The sequence below is a fragment of the Pogoniulus pusillus genome, chromosome 9 (assembly GCF_015220805.1).
Source record: "Pogoniulus pusillus isolate bPogPus1 chromosome 9, bPogPus1.pri, whole genome shotgun sequence".
NCBI classification, from domain to species: domain Eukaryota; kingdom Metazoa; phylum Chordata; class Aves; order Piciformes; family Lybiidae; genus Pogoniulus; species Pogoniulus pusillus.
Window position 1 is genome coordinate 7,093,922 of NC_087272.1, and position 14,966 is coordinate 7,108,887.

At 43.2% G+C, this 14,966-nt stretch overlaps 1 long non-coding RNA gene across 1 annotated transcript in view; it reads left to right on the forward strand.

The window, feature by feature from the left end:
* The first annotated feature begins 6,163 nt into the window (after positions 1–6,163).
* The window catches only part of LOC135178000 (uncharacterized), a 99,807-nt gene continuing 91,004 nt past the window's right edge, over positions 6,164–14,966 (forward strand). The window contains exons 1-2 of the long non-coding RNA XR_010303307.1: positions 6,164–6,384; positions 12,962–13,113. This is a non-coding gene — a long non-coding RNA (uncharacterized LOC135178000). The remainder of the gene's footprint in view (positions 6,385–12,961; positions 13,114–14,966) is intronic.

The window sequence follows — 14,966 nt, forward strand, 5'->3', positions numbered from 1 at the left end:
AAGTAATGTTGCATTCAGCTCAAAGAAAATGCTCAAGATTTTCCTGTTTATTTTTTGGTGCATATTCTCAGAGGTTCAAGCCTCCCCTGTACTCTTTCTCTAGAGAAGTTATTTTGCAAATAGCAAGAGGTAGTACTCCTCTGCAACTTGCCACAGCACTATCCATCTAGTTGAAGAAACTGTACTCTAACATGCCTGAGAGAGACAAATCCAAACTGAGATCCAGGTCTAACAGGTCTTCAGAAACAGCTGTCACTATTTAAGTCCTCGTTACAACTGATCCATAGCAGTGAATTTTACCATGGGGTGGCTGGGTTATCCTAAATGTTTTTGGCTTGTTCTCCTTGAGCTGACACTTATTCAGTCAATGTGTTAGTGAGAGCAAGAGGTACTATTCCTAAAGAACAAAAGGCCTTTATTGTATTTGGAATGAACTGCACAGGTAGCTTCACAGTTCCCCGTTGAGAGACTGCATGGGGTTTACTTAAAACTGCATGAGGACAGAAATATAGAAATGCAAAAATACATTAGCATTTTACCTCATAAATACTGACAAACCCAGTAAAACCTCTATGTAATTATCACAGGTGTAAACTCCGGGAAAGAAACTTTCCCAAACATAAAACACCTCCCACAACTACTCCCTCAAGCACAAGGGAAGACAGCTCTAGGTGATGAGTAAATGGCTTGGGACCACTGGTTGTGTTCTAATAAAGCTGCAGAAAGCAAATGGGGCTATCAATTAGGGTTAAGCAGTTTGTCATCTCATAACAAATACTAGATGTGAAATATTGCCAATTAGGGATCATCAGGATGCCCTAATTGGCATCAGGAATGGTGTGGTCAGCAGGAGCAGGGAGGTCATTCTGCCCCTGTACTCTGCACTGGTTAGACCACACCTTGAGTATTGTGTTCAGTTCTGGGCCCCCCAGTTTAGGAGGCACATTGAGATGCTTGAGCGTGTCCAGAGAAGGGCGACGAGGCTGGGGAGAGGCCTTGAGCACAGCCCTACGAGGAGAGGCTGAGGGAGCTGGGATTGGTTAGCCTGGAGAAGAGGAGGCTCAGGGGTGACCTTATTGCTGTCTACAACTACCTGAGGGGAGGTTGTGGCCAGGGGGAGGTTGCTCTCTTCTCTCAGGTGGCCAGCACCAGAACAAGAGGACACAGCCTCAGGCTGCGCCAGAGGAAATTTAGGCTGGAGGTGAGGAGAAAGTTCTTCACTGAGAGAGTCATTGGACACTGGAATGGGCTGCCCGGGGAGGTGGTGGAGTCACCGTCCCTGGAGCTGTTCAAGGCAGGATTGGACATGGCACTTGGTGCCATGGTCTAGCTTTGAGCTCTGTGGTAATGGGTTGGACTTGATGATCTGTGAGGTCTCTTCCAACCTTGGTGATACTGTGATACTGTGATACTGTGATAATGTTTTGACAAAGAAAAAAATAAGATTGCATATTTCTTAGTTATTCTGTGACTTCCACTAAAACTCTCTTAATTTTAACCACTCCCTTGGGGGCAAAAAAAGTAAAAAAAGAAAAGGTTTTTCACTTGATTGATGGGATTAAATCACAGTGGTTTGTGTAACAGTGAAGGAAAATGACCCACTGACTCATGACAGTTTCATAAACTCCCCTTTGCTGACTGGAGTCCCAATTGCAGGTGCATTGTGCTCTTTCATAGCTACTTGGGCTTCTTTTATGTCTTGACCCTCCATTATGGCTGACAATATATTAACCCATTTTCCCTATGTGTTTTACAATACTACCTGTAAGTCCCAAGGACAAGACACACTACAAGGATGACAAATTTGCCTGGAAAAATTAACCAGATTCTACTCCCAGTAAACTTGATTAACATGCTGCATAGAATCATAGAATCAACCAGCTTGGAAGAGACCTCCATGATCATCCAGTCCAACCTAGCACCCAGCCCTATCCAGTCAACCAGACCATGGCACTAAGTGCCTCAGCCAGGCTTTTCTTCAACACCTCCAGGGATGGTGACTCCACCACCTCCCTGGGCAGCCCATTCCAATCCCAAACACTCTCTCTGGCAAGAACTTCCTCCTAACATCCAGCCTAGACTTCCCCCAGCACAACTTGAGACTGTGTCCCCTTGTTCTCTTGCTGGTTGTCTGGGAGAAGAGGCCATCCCCCACCTGGCTACAACCTCCCTTCAGGTAGTTGTAGACAGCAATGAGGTCACCCCTGAGCCTCCTCTTCTCCGGGCTAAACATTTATGGCTAGATAACAGAAAGCTTCAGCATGAACATACATGTCTAAATAATCAGAACTGAGGAGCAGAGCATATCTCAAAGGTATGGAGATTCTGCCTTGTTTAGTTGTAACCTGTTGTGAAACACTTCTATTTCTTACTTAAAGTCACCTGGAGCTTTACATCAATTTGAATGAAAACTAAATGCCATACTTATCTTTTATGATTCCATTTTATCAATTAAGGATAATGATCAGCATTGGTAGAATCAATAGACTTTGTAAATAAGATTGTTAGAGTAACTACAATATTAGTAGAAGAGCTGTCAAAAATAACCCTTGAAATCTCTTGAATTGCTTCTCATGTTGTTACCACTTATGCCTATTCACTCTGTCTCATTCTTAAACTGCATTTTAAACTAGTTGTTTTACCCTTTGTACTTCTTTACCTTACCCAATGGCACTCTGTGTATTCAAACAAAACATGTCAGATTACTCATATTTCTTTCCCTTGGATACTACAGCAATATTAAGGTTAAAGAACCAGTTGCTAAATTCCAAATTCTAGTCAAGTTCTAGGATTTTTCCATTAAAAAGGCATCAGTGTCATTACTAATAGTTTCTATGCATTGATACACTGTCTACCTGTCAGAGAGCAGCACATTCCTTGTTATGACTTACAGTCATTGGTTCCTTTCATAGTGTATCACACACACATGTCAGTATATCTGCAAATTAATTCAGTACTTTACAGCTAGGTAAAGCTTGTCATCCCTTCCTCATGTTCTTCACCTGACTGGTCAAGGTAAAGCTTGTCATCTCTTCCTCATGTTCTTCACCTGGCTGGTCAAGGTAAAGCCTGTCATCCCTTCCTCATGTTCTTCACCTGGCTGGTCAACTCTTCTGCAATCCTTGTCCTCACAATTCCATTTACCACAATAGTGCATATCTTGCTCTTGCTTGGGAACAACCCCTTCTCTGCCTGCCTTTCTGAGGACAATTTAGCCCTCCTGTCAAAGGAGAGTTACAAGGTGCTTCCCAGCTTCTGAGCAGTGGAGGAAGATGGCCAAAGAGACAACAACCATACAGAAATGGATGTTGCAAGAGCACTGTGGGAGAGGCAACTGAGACTGATCCTGTGGCCTATAGCTCCTTTGGGAGCCATGTTGCATATGGGCTGTGCACAGAGGTGAGAGCCAGCCGATGGAATACAAACCCCATGAAAGGAGAAGGATTTCCTGCTCTTCAGGGTAGAGGCTGGAAGGACAAATGTGTCTATGAACCTAAACATTCATCTCCCTGCTGTCACTGTATATATTAGTTAGTGACAGACAAAATAACAGCGACACAAGAATATGTGGATATAGTAGTTGCAGCCAAAGCTGATGCCATTTATTGCTATAGCAGCCATAAATATGCCAATTTTTATATGCCATTCTACAACTTGTGGTAATTCTACAACTTGTGGAATACAATGATTGGATAAAATATTGTTTTCAACATTCTTGTTGGATAACAGTGAGGTGTTTGCTATCTTGGCACAGGCTATTTTCAGTTCTTTGTTTTAAATTTACTATGCATCTCTAAAAATGTTACTCAGGGCAAGCATACCAGTTTAGTATGTTTCTAACCTCAATCTTCCTGTGTCAAGGGTACACAGGGATGCACTCTAGCTGACTCCCTTCCTCTGTCCCCACAGCCTGACAGTCAAAACATGTTAAAACTAACAGCCTGTTCTCCAGCCATGGAGCTGGTCTGTCATCCTAGAGTGGAAAGCTAGCTCTGACTTAAAGCACTTCCAAAAGCTGAATAAACCTCTCTTTATCTTTCTGTGATTGTAAGTGAAGTGCAAACTGCTTCACTGGCAGCCAGGGCCAGTGTACAAATTGATGTCCTCACTTTGTGAGAAGAGTAGGTCAAAGTGTGTCTATTTGACTAGAGATTTGATTTCTTTCTTATAGAAAATAAGTATGCCATTCCAATTTCTTGGTGTAAAGATTTATGCAAAGAAATAAAGATTTAGGTAGGGAATTATCACCATTTTGTAACATAGTTGAGATTAAAACACTTTGAAGAAAAGACTGGATAAGGCACTTAGTGCCATGGTCTGGTTGACTCGATAGGTCTGGGTGATAGGTTGGACTGGATGATCTTGGAGGTCTCTTCCAACCTGGTTGATTCTATGATTCTATGAAGACAGCATTTCCCCTTTGTGACAGTTACTATGTAAGCATATGGGAAAACTTCCTAAATGAAGTAACAAAAATAACAAAAAGTGTTTGGTTTTCTGCCTATTAAACTGCCCCAAAGCAGCTCTGACAAAATAGTTGAAGGACTTGCTGTGTATTGTGGCATCATTCATATACATATTCACTAGTTTCCACTGAGAAAAGCAGTGACCAAGATAAATGGCAGTGGACTTTCTCCCTGTGACACTCTTAGTGCCATCATCACCACATAATAAGAAGCAAAAAGCAATTAGAATACAGACTTAGCAAACTGCAGAATGATAAGCAATTGGAGGGAGATTATTTTTTCATTTGAGAAAAGGGCAAAGCAAGTTTTTACTGGTTTATCTTTGAGAAGCAATAGTTGATCTCATGGTTCTTAAATCTTATTTATCCAAAATCTGAATTGTACCTAATTCTTAGAATAATTTTGCAATGACAGTTAGGATTTCCACTGAAGTATGAGGAAATGAGTTGGCAAATGAGTATGGCAAATGAGTTGGCAAATGAGTATGGCAAATGAGTTGGCAAATGAGTATGAGGAAATGAGTTGGCAAATGGATGATTTGAACACACTCACATCTGGTGTATTGTTCCCTAAATCAGAACTTGGTCCTCTGACACTCAGATCTTTTCTCATCGTGTAGTCAGAGAACCTGGGAGCACAGAGCCAGCACTGTGACTTAAAGATTATATGGTTAACTGAGAAGGGTGGGTTTGTGACATTAAAGACTGGCTGTACCTGGTAGCAGATGCAAGGTAATTTTCAAACACTGTCTTCAGTGCAGTACTAAAACATCCCTAGGTTTTCTCTCCCATATAGCTGGCTTGGATGTTCATCACTGTGACAACTTACCGTACAAAGCGGTCACCACGTGTAGTTGTCATCTTTGATCCAAGTGTAGTGTTGGGAGTGGAGGAGAGGCACAGTACAAAGCAAGGCTTGTTTTACTGGAAGTTTCTCTTTAACCAGAGCCCTCTCATGCCAAGTGTGATACAGGAGCACAGGAAACCTAGACATTTGAGTATCCGTCTGGATAGGAGTGTGGTGGGGAAGAGAGGAGACTTATCAAGAGCAAGCATGTGAAGGAGAACACCTTTAGCATAATCAGTTTCAAATCAAGTCTCTTGGGTTTATTTTTAATGGAAGTTTCCACTTTCTTGCAATGACAAATTCGTCCTCTCCTGTCTGGTTGCTTTCTTGCTGGTGGTCAGACAGTACTTGCATGGAAGCAAATGGAGGTTTTGCAGCTGGGCTAAAGCAAGTCATTAGAATACATGAAGTAAAACATTGCAAATTCATTTGCTGATAGTTTAATAATGAGCGTAATAAATGATGCTGATTCAGTTGAAATCCCCTTTGCTGTGCTTAAGATAAGACACAATTCCTTAGTTCAGTCTTCAGGAAATGAAGCAGCATTCAGAGAATTTTGTAAGGCCCAGGGAACCTGACTTGAGCATTAGCACCTCTGAGCTGATGTACTTTATACAAGCAAATATTAGTAGAGGAGAAAGAAGCTTCTCCCTTATTTTAATGTTTTCAGAAAAGAGCATTCTTGCTCTCTCTCCCTTGTTTCAGTATAACACTGAACTGCCTGGTGATGACTGAAAGCAGCAGCTGAGGAGGATTAATGGCAATCTAGGCTGTGTGGCTGGGGTTTATTGGGTGCACCTGGAGTGACTGCTGATGAGGTCATGTGGGAGAGCCTTGGGCTGGGGAGGAGATCAGGCTCTGCTCGGTGCTTCAGACGTGCTTTCGTCTAAGTCTGAGAAGGATCTATGATTCGAGCAACTTGTCTTGGGACACCAGCAGGGAAGAGAGGAGGTTACCAAACAGCTTGAAGAAGCAGGGATCTTGTCAAAGACCAAGCCTTTAGTGCTCTCTGCAGGATTTCCCCTGATTGCTGTAAAGGACTCGGGCAGATTTCAGGACGTTTCTGTTAATGGTAAGTGTAGCCTTTGAAGACGTATCAAGTCCTGCTACTACCCTGCCATATACTCAGAGGCTCCATCTAACTAAAGCTGGTGTAGCCTGCTCTTGATGCTCTTGTTAACAAGGGCTTTTAAAGTAGCTTAAAAAAACCTGATAGAGTTGTTTTAAAGAATGCTATTCAGCAGTGAAAGCATAGCCTCAGGGTGGAACGAGCTGAGGGTTTTTGGGTGGAAGTCAGCTCATTTCTGACACTTGACCCTCTCTCTGCACAACCTGTGTGATTCATACCTGTTTAAGCCATACCATATCTGTTTCTGGGACACACTGGTGATGTTTTCCATGTGTATGCCTTTGGCATCGCTAACTGCATTGAAAGTTCTCTCCTTGGTGTGGCAAGGAAAGGAGCTGTTAAAAACAACAAAAACTTGCAATAAACTTTGTCCTAGGCTTTAGCATTTACATTACATATAAGTGTAATCCAAACAAAGAAAAAATGGGAAAACCAGGATAAACTCAGGGAAGTTGACTGTGGTAGGGTAGCATTCTAGTAAACATTCTCATTTACTTTTTTTTCCTGGCTAGAGCACTTCTATTTATTGCTGATTAACTATAAATGATAGCAAGATAGTTTTAAGAAAGTTACTTGCTGAAAGGTCTTCGTGGCTCACAGTGCAAGTTGCTGTTAGACCTGGAAACATAGAATGTGAAACAGTTGCAGCTGCCTTTCCTGGCAGACTCTTGACTTACAAATGATGCCACTTTATGCTAGCTAGGGAATCCTGGTTGCAGAGAGGTGTGGAGTCTAACTCTGTCAAGTCTTACACGTGTTAAGAATGTAAAGGTTTTATCCTACTGTTGCTATAGAGTTTCATGTCCTGCTGTTAATGCCATGTAGCCATCTGCCTTATTTTGTCCCTGGGCAACAGAAGTTGCTTTTTGTGCTGGAGTATGTGATCTGGCTATGAAGCAGCCACTATATGAGTAGAAAAATAGCAGGATTTACTATGCAATCCTTGGGTAAATAAAATAGCAGAAATTCTTATCTGTCACTTGTCAATGTCCAGCTGCCTTTGTGTACCTAGATGAAATTCTAATCGCAGGAAACCAGGCACAGGTGGTATCAGTGCTCTGTCACAGGCTTCTTTGGGCACAAAGCATGTCTGATCATGTAGGGGGTACTCCTAAAGTGCATGGAGAGTAAAATGTGTTTGAAACTTTTCTACATGACCACTTCATTTGCCCTTGGAGTCTTCCTACGAGTGTTTGCTTGTAGGGCTGCATTTTGATGAGTGTTTCTCCTGGTAACTTAATGAGAACAAACTTCAGGAATTGTTTTAACAAGGTACTTGTCTGGGAAGGGCTAGAAGAACATTGGGAAGGTGCAACTTGTGTGAAGTCTCTCTGTCTGAGCACAGAAATAAGGAAGTATGGTGTGTGTAGGGGGGGAGAGTTATGCACACCTGAAGCTTGTTAGTACCAAATGATCTGACCTATCTAGCAGTGGCAAGTTCTAGAGGTTCTTGACAGAGGACACCAGTTAATGCAGCACCAGTGGCAGTCTTGGGTTTTATTCACTGGGTTATGTGTGGTGTTAGAGTATCCCAGTTCCTTGTGGTGTTTAGCTCTTGGGTTATCCTCAACAGGTGTAGCTACAAATGTAAATGAGAGAGGTGTGAAACTTTACTCCCGTTAGACTGTTAGCTGCTGCCTGAGTCTCTGGAGTTATTTGCACCATAAATGAGCACTGCCAAGTCCTTTGCTTGGCTGGTATGTCATCATTGATTCACTGTGGACCTTGGGTTGTTTCTGATCAGTCTGCTTGATACTTAAAATGCAGAATAAAGCCTCTCTTCAAGTTAAATCTTGCTTGTCCTTGTGGTGGTTTTAGGTTTCTAATCATACAGGTATGGTGGCATTGAGGTTAGTATGTGTAGCTCACTGCTGGCTGTCTGCTTGAGAGCAGAGCAGATGGCAATTAATTAGTGAGAGAAAGAGGCTGGGGAGCATCCATCTTCAATCTTGCCTTTTGGGTCAGCTGCAACAGTGTTGTTGTGTAATTTCTAGTGTGCTAAACATGCATGTCAGATGAAAGATGCTGCTGCTAATGGCTCTCCACCTGAGTGCTTGCCTTTGGAGCCCCTCACAAACACTAATTAAAAGAATCACTGGAATAGGCTTCACCTGCCAGTGGAACGGCCTGGAACACAAACCCTCTGAGGAGAGGCTGAGGCAGCTGGGGGTGTTTAGCCTGGAGAAGAGGAGGCTCAGGGGAGACCTCATTGCTGTCTACAACTACCTGAAGGGAGGTTGTAGCCAAGTGGGGGGTTGTCTCTTCTCCCAGGGGACAGAACAAGGGGACACAGTCTCAAATTGCACCAGGGGAGGTCTAGGCTGGATGTTGTTGCCAGAGAGAGTGATTGGCATTGGAATGGGCTGCCCAGAGAGGTGGAGTCACCATCCCTGGAGGTGTTCAAGGAAAGCCTGGCTGAGGCACTTAGTGCCATGGTCTAGTTGACTGGCTAGGGCTGGGTGCTAGGTTGGACTGGCTGATCTTGGAGGTCTCTTCCAACTTGGTTGATTCTATGTCTTCCTGCAGAAGAAATCAGCGTAGGACTGAGATTATTGATCAGGTCTTAGGTTCCAGAACTATGCTCAGGTGACCCAGTGAACATGCAGAAATGAGTATCAAGACACCAGAACAGTTCTTTTAATTATTGGCAGAAACAGATTTTCTGAATAAGAATAGTGTTCATATTTCAGTCTCCCTCACTAGTAGAAAAACAAGCAAGCCAAAGCAAGTTCTTCTTTGCAGTTGATCTTGTTGATTTTTATTGTTTTGGGGTGTGTGTGGGAGGTAAACTTGGTCATCTTCCTTGATAGCTGCTTTTTAAAGCCTGAGCCCAACCACATGTTTCAAAGGATTTGTGACTTTATTAAATGCAAGTCTGAAACAGTCTTGCTCTTTCACAAATCCTCTTTGACCCTCATAATGGGCTGGCTTTTGGAAGTGACAGTTCTGTATGAATTGATTTTTATTATTATTATCAAATAGCATCATGGCAGTTTCTAACTGCTTTAGTGATCACCATCAACTGACATTTTCTTCTGGTGTATGCCTGTGTGGCTAAGCTGTCAAGATGCCATGTATTTCTTTTTTCTACTGCTGTTTCAACCTGTCATTACTGTCAATGAATGTCACACATTCTGTAGTCATCTCTCATGCAACCCAGTTCTGTTGCCATTAATGAATAATGTGAAGGAGAAATGTTTCAAAATAGCATGGCAAATGTAACAATTTGTGTATGTGAGCAACTTTTGCTGCTTTTCAGCCTTCATGTTCAAGTGTAATTCCCAGTTCTGCTGAAATTACATTTGCAGAGGATCTTGCAATCACTTCTGGGGGAGATATAACTAGAACAGAAGTAACTTGTCCTTCATTGGGCAAACTACCCAGAGATTATGTCTGATTACTGGGTGTGATGGTTTGGGTGTTACCCACCTCTTCCACACTTTGGAAATCACCCAGACTAGACTAAGCCAGCTGTGGAAATATGAATGAAGCTTATATTTACAGCTAGCACAATATACAAGCAGATATTTACAGTATATACAGAAATTTACAAGGTAAAAGGTAATACAGAAACACAGCAGCCCTCCCAGAAACCTGAGTCCCCAGGAGGGGCTCCCAGCTGTCCTTTCACCCTACCCCTCTCATCCTTACTCCAAGGAAGAATGGAGGTTTGAACTGGGGTTTAGGAAGCAAAGTGCATTAGTCAAAGAAATGGCAGAGAGGCTAGAAAGAAATGCAGCTCAGCCAGTTCCCCAGCAGAAGAAGTTGGTTATCTGTGTTTTGATTTTTGTTTTTATACTTCTCAGCAAGCCTATGATGAGGTAGACATCACCTTTGTTTTCTTTTCACAGCCTATAATCTAGTTCTCACCAAAACTTTCTAGCTAGGCTCAAACCAGCACACTGGGTATGGGATTTGCATCAGTTATAGAATCACAGAAGGATTTGGGTTGGAAGAGACCTTAAAGATCATGTAGTTCTAACACTCTTGTCATGGGCAGGGACACCTCCCACTAGACCAGGTAACTCAAGGTCTTATCCAGCCTGGCCTTGAACAATTTCAGGGAAGGGTTATCCACAGCTTCCCTGAGCAACATGTTGCAGTGTCTCACCACCCTCACTGGAAATATTTTTTCCCTAATATCCATTCTAAATCTATCCTCTTCCAGATTAGAGACATTTTTACATACTGTTGTTGCAGCTAGCTGCCAAAGCACCTCTTGTTAAGGTCAAAATAAGCTGTATTTAAACTTTGCAGTATCAAAAACCCAAGTTGCAGTGCAACTTAGGGCCTTTATTTGAACAAAGAGGGAGACAGTGTGAAGATGGGGAGCTGTCTGAGTGAGAGAGCTTACATAACTGCACACCAGAAATTTTCTGCTGTGCTAATATGAAGCATCACACAGTAATTTCATTCTCCTGCAGTTCTTGAATGCAGCAGTACGAGATCAGATATTGGAGGTCTGTGAGTAGATTCATGGCTTAAGGATTGCTGCTACTAGAAGTGTTATCCTTATCCTTACCATATTTGTATAACATGTGGAGAGGAGCTTGGAGAGTAGGGGATGGAAAAAAAAGTCAGGTTCTTTCTAAGAAAGGCCTCCTGGCTTCTAAGAAGGGGCATGCTGGTGCTGCAAGAGGAGGAGAGTAGAGGCTTCTGTTGCTTTCATTCAGACAGAGGTATGTTTCAACTCAGATTGAATACATCTGAGTATTTTAGGAGATGGCTGTAGTGGCTGATCAAATTCCACTGTCTCTCACTTTCCCCTGCTTATACTGGTAGAAATTTGTTGCTGTCACTGCAGCATCAGTTTCCCTTTTCATACCATGGAAAGGGTTGAGGGGAGGCTATTAGCAAATCACAGGATCACAGAAAATTAGGGGCTGGAAGGGACCTGGAAAGATCATCCAGTCCAACTCCCAGATCCTGACAGACTTGATTCTTTGAGAAGTGTAATTACTTCTAATTCTGTCTTCAGCTTTCTGTGAAGAAGATGGAGGATGAGATTAAACAAGTGGTTAGGAAAGAATGGAAATGTTTCCCTTTGAATGCCAATAACAGTACTTGAGTGTGGTGTAGCAGAATTTGGGAAGTGGGCAAAGAAAACTGGCTACCCTTAGGAGAGGCTGCCAAGGAAAAGAGTAAAAGAAAATAATATCTTAATATCAACTTCCACTGTAAACACAGCCAGGACAGAAAATTGTGTCCTAGGAATGTCGAGTGAATTGCTTTACTATTGAGATTAAAACCCAAGCAGGGACTGAATTGCTTCACTTCATCCTTTTACCTGTATTCGTCTTTGAGACAAGTGTATGTGTGGCACTGCCCTATGGCTGATAATGGCAGGAGAACTCCTTCCTAACTCATGGCTATACACTCCTAGATCCTGCCTTCTTGGGCAACTTTACTGTCTTTTTCTGCAGTCTTGATCTTTCTCTTGGAGCTAACTCCAAAGGAAAGGTAGCTTTACTCTTTCTCTAGATCACGCATTCCAGGGTAGCTCTCTAGACACTACATCAGTTCAGCCTTCCTTCTTCCTCAGGACAAGCACCCAGCATTCTTTCAATAAGCTTTGTACCCTAAATTAATCCATGTGACCTTAAGCCCTGTCCCAGAACATGCTACATAAATTACCACTATCAGATTATGAAATGCAGCCCTGGTGGGGTGGGATTTGCTGCTCCAGCTGTGTCTCTGTGTGTGAACATTCTGTAAAATAGTATTTGTGCTTGGAGTCATAGCATGGTGTTTGCTTGTGACTTAGAGTGTAATAGAATCATAGAATCAACCAGGTTGGAAGAGAAAGCTTATTCTAGAGGGACCAGACCTACCCCAATGCATGCTGCAGTGCTACCAGCATAGGCTTTCTGAGCCATGTTAAGCTGCATCTTTGCTAGCAAATTGCACAAGGCTGTGCAGACTCTGCCTGGAGTTCTTAAAGGAAACCTGAGCATTGCTGGGATATTAGGAAGAGATGCACATAGTTGCTGCTCATAGTTTTTGGCATGGGCTGAAACCAAGTACCTCCTATATCTGAAAGGAAGCAACTTGGGAGCTTACATAAGCAGCAGCAAAGAGATGACTGATTTAACCAGGGGACCTATTTTTCTGTAACTTGGCTGCCATTCAACAATCACCCAGAACATGCTTGTGGGTGTTCAGGGATTTTCTTCTTGCTCCCTTTTCAGGACTCACCAGAGCCAAGGCAAGGCCTCACAGAGAGTGCTTTTGTCTTCCAGATCTTAGAATTAATGATGTAGATTGCAAGTCTCACAGAGACTGGCAACTTGTGCTGTAGTAAAGATGTTCAGGACTTAAAAGATTCATTTTGGGTTGTTGTTATTTGGGTTTTTTTGGGGGGTGGTGGTTTGTTTAGTTTTACCTCTGTCACAGTGCACAGCTTGGATACATGTGGTGGAAAGAGTGTTCCCCTTGTTTTTCCTTATTTTCAACAGCATGTTTGTCAACAAAGAAGGTTTGAACAGTTTAGAGCCTGACAGTGTTTTTTCTTCCCATACAGATGTCATGGCAAGATGCTGAACACTGACATCTCCCAAGCAGAGGAGGTCATTAGTACTGCACGGCGCCTCAGAGGTGTGGACCCTCTTGTACAGGCAGTTTTCCTTCACCCTGCTGAGGCAGTTCAGTCTCTTCCCTTCAGGCTCCACTTCTGTGAGTACATTGGTTTATTTTTTTAACCATCATTTAATCTGCTGGTGTTTCTGCAATACCCTGTATGCCATGAACATAGGCATAGCTTTTCATTACTGCTCAGCCTCCACTGCTGAAGATGAGCTGTGGCATGAACAGATGCTGTGCCAAGTGATAAAACCACAGTGATGGACCTGCTCTGCCACAGTTTGCAGCAGGCAGGAACAAAACCAAACAATGTTGTTCTGTGTGTGAAAGGAGGAACTGGGGAATTGCACCCTTCATGTGTCTCTGCTGGTTGTTCAGGTATTGCAGAGGGAAGGTGAGAGGTGGATAAACAGCCCTCTTCTCAGGTGCTTCCTGGCTGTAGGTCTGCATGGCTCTTCAGTGCACTCATAATTTTGAAAGCTGATGGAAAACAGTTAAGTGATTGTGGGAGGGGAATTTATAAACCACTGGCATACTTCATACAGCCTGCTCTATTTTTTCTTTCATTCTTGTATAGTTTTTCTTTCTTAATGTACAGTACATTTTGCAGACTGATTCACACATAGGAAGTAAGATGCTGTGAGTTGCTGACTGGAGTAGAGTCAAAATGCTGTAGAATTTCATTTATTAATCCACCTGTTCAGAGTGGCATTACAGGACAACAAGGCCCATAAACTGAAAGAGAAAGAGCAGCAGTATCTTACAGCAGCACTGCTCATTTAGTCATTTGTAGAGGCACATCTTGCTGACATACAAGTGCACTTCAATGAAACCATGACCAAATGGGTAGGCAAAGGAGGAGCAGTGGATGTCATATGCCTTGACTTCAGCAAGGCTTTTAATACTGTCTCACATAACATAGAGCTGCTTGAGAGTGTCCAGCACAGAGCCACAAAGATGATTAAGGGAATCATCTCTTGCAAGGAGAGACTGAGTGAGCTGGGATTCTTTAGCTTGGAGAAGAGGAGAGTGAGAGGTGACCTTATCAATGTTTATAAGTATGTGCAGGGTGAATGCCAGGAGGCTGGAGCCAGGCTCTGCTCAGTGATGCCTGATGACAGGACAAGGGGCAATGGGTGGAAGTTGAGGCATAGCAAGTTTCATGTAAACATGAGGAGGAATTTTTTCCCTGTGAGGGTGACAGAACACTGGAACAGGCTGCCCAGGGAAGTTGTGGAGTCTCCCTCTCTGGAGATATTGAGAACATGCCTGGATGCATTCCTGTGTGATCTGGTATTGGTGATCCTCCTCTGGCAGGGAGGTTGGACTGGATGAGCTTTTGAGGTCCCTTCTGCCCCCTGACATTTTATGAGTCTGTGAACATCCTCATAGAAAAGCTCATGAGAAGTGGCATAGCTGACTGGTCTGTGAGGTGGATTGAAAACTGGCATGACTAAAGCGTTCAGACAGTTGTGATCAATGGCACAGAGTCAACTTGGAGGCCTGTGGTGTTCCCCAGGGATCAGTAGTGGGTCCACTTTTGTCCAGTATCTTTATTACTGACATGGATGAGGGCATTGAGTGTACCCTTAGCAAGTTCACTGGTACAAAACTGAGGGGAGGGTGGCTGATACCCCATTAGACTGTAAGGCCTGGGCAGGCTGGAGAGCTTCATGGAGGCAAACCTTATGAACTTTGATAAGGAGAAGTGCAGGGTCTAGCATCTGAGGAAGAATAACAACTGCCACCTGTACAGGTTGGAGGCTGACCTACTGGAAAGCAGCTCCGTGGAGAAAGACCTTGGAGTCTCAGTGGACAGCAAGTTCTGCATGGGCCAGCAACGTGCCCTTGTGGCTGAAAGAGCCAATGGCATCCTGGGGTGCACTGGGAAAAGTGTGTCCAATAGGTCTAGAGAGGTTCTTCTCCCCCTCTAGTCTGCCCTGGTG